Here is a 2,009-nt window from a genome sequence, read left to right as displayed (position 1 = left end):
ACATAAAAAAGAAGTCTGTTTTTATGAACTTGGTCATTTCCTGGACTTTAATAACGCTTTTCCTGGACTTTAATAGCACTTGATTCCAGTTGGATATAAACAGACTTCTGTGATCCATCGGCTTGTACCCTCCCTGCCCGTGGGCTGGGCAAGCTGCTTAGCAGCTAATTCTGTGGAAAAGTCTACAAGCCCTAGTGTCGGAAGGCAGAAATCCTGGCCCAGGCTTGCTCCACTTCTGGGAACCCAGGGACATGGCAGGAGTTTGTTGGTTAAGTAGCTGTGCCTGAGAGTTAATTCTGTACCATCTCCTTTCCAAATGCAGTGGAGAGAAGTTCAAGAAGATCTATATTCCATAAGGAAAAGAATAGTAGAGATGATGGATAGCTTCTGATGCAGAGGAAAAAAAGGAATGCACTGCATTCAGTTCATCCAGTACTAAGTAGCTTTCTAAGGGACCTGCAGATTCCAGCTGACCCTGTGTTCCTCCCTATCTGACAGATGACCCAGACTTGAATTCTAAATTGATTACGGCTAGGATAAGTTATCTAAGCTGGCTGCACCTCGATTATCTCATCTGTAGAGTGAACACAGTCACCTTAACTAACAGGGTATTTGCAAAATAACATAAATGACATTGATGCCAAGAATGGAGCCCACACTTCAAAACTGGTTCTCAACCTAGGGCTTGGAAGATGTTCAATATGCATCAACATCTGCCTTTCCTTCTTGAATGAAAAAGACAGAAAAGAAGAAGGAGAGGCAATGATAGGATCTTCAGTGGATAACCATGAATAAAATTCCTGGCTGTGATGGTAGAAGCATCAAAATCAGCAGTCTCAAACTCAAATGCCAGTAGAAGCCGGGCAAGTAATATTAATAAGCAAAGCGCCCCAGGGACAAAGAAAAAAGAATACAACAGACAGTGGCAAGACAATAGAAATGCTTCAAATATCTATTATCGTGGTAGAAGACACATAGCTGCACACCCACAAGAAAAATGGCTTCTTGCCACTCCACCTTGGGTTCTTGAAGCAATGGAAGATGATGGGGACGGGACTCAGCTGGAAAGGGCAATGCCCCCTCCAGAGGGGCAGCCACTGCTCTCCACCTGACAGTCATCATGTGACACAAAATGAAAGGCCCAGCATTGCCAGGTCTTAGGACTCTTTGCAAGATAAGTAAGAGGCTCTGTTGATTCCTAAAATATTCCATTTAACCAATGTTGGCCAACCCTATGGTATGATCAACATAGTGGGCCATCAGAGGCTTGTGGACATTAGGTTACAACCTATGTCACTTCTCCTTTTTAGAGCTCTGTCAGCTCAGACGGGAGCACATTGGGTTGCGGTTTGCTTTCTGTTCGCTAAGAGGTAAGAAAACCCTTTCAGAAGTAGAAACTTGGAAAGCCAGAATGGTGCATGCCTTTACTGGCTTCAGCTAGGAGCTGTACACACTTCACTAGACTTCTTTATATCTGTTAACTATCATCATATCCCTAAGAGGTGAGCGCTATCTCCATTTCACAGATGAGGAAATAGAAGATTAGATAAGCAGTAATTTGCTCAAGAGCTCACAGTAGCAGCACTCAGGTTTGACACCAAGTTGTTTTATCCAAGTTTAGTGCCTCTCCTATACCGTAAAGTGGCATAATAACATTTGTCTGAGTCTAAAGCTCATTTTCCTTCCACCTTCTCCCTTGATAAATATTAAGCAGTTAGGGAGGCTCAGAAAGGAACTTAGATGACTGGAATGCCAGTTGGTAAATAGTTATTTCAGAGCATTAATGGCTATTGAGTCTGGACACATTGCAGGCCAGAAATTAGATTCCTCAATCCTGAAGTTAGATTTTGCTCTACTATTGTGTGCCTTGTTTGAGAGATTTTTAAACACCAGTGACCATGCTGAGTCATAGTTCTTGCGGTTTGACCCAAGTGGAGAAATTTCTGTAATACTGTATCTGAGTGTTTACCAGGTAAGTCTTAGAAATTCCAGCTTAATTCAGTTTCAAC

The sequence above is a fragment of the Orcinus orca genome, chromosome 6 (assembly GCF_937001465.1).
Source record: "Orcinus orca chromosome 6, mOrcOrc1.1, whole genome shotgun sequence".
NCBI classification, from domain to species: Eukaryota; Metazoa; Chordata; class Mammalia; order Artiodactyla; family Delphinidae; genus Orcinus; species Orcinus orca.
Note: the sequence above shows the minus strand (reverse complement) of the source record.